Source organism: Apaloderma vittatum, unplaced genomic scaffold, assembly GCF_000703405.1.
Source record: "Apaloderma vittatum isolate BGI_N311 unplaced genomic scaffold, ASM70340v1 scaffold27680, whole genome shotgun sequence".
NCBI lineage: Eukaryota > Metazoa > Chordata > Aves > Trogoniformes > Trogonidae > Apaloderma > Apaloderma vittatum.
This window is the reverse complement of record NW_009693309.1, coordinates 5168-5414: the sequence shown is the minus strand read 5'-3', so window position 1 is coordinate 5414 and position 247 is coordinate 5168.

The following is a 247-nucleotide window of genomic DNA, read 5'->3' as shown; positions in this document are numbered from 1 at the left end:
TTAAGCACCCCAGCAAACGCCCCGCTTTCCCCCATGGGAAAAAGCCCGGAGATGTTGCTTGACCAGGATCTTTGGGAGATCCAGGAGGAGAGCTCTACTGCTGCCCCAGGGCCAAGATCCTCATATTCTTAAAGCACCCTTCCTAAACAGAACAAGAAACTCCCCCAGGCTCAGTGGGCACAAGCTGAGCTGCCCCAAAGATGAACCTCGTCCCCCAGCCACGCAGTGGGTACCGATAGACTTGATC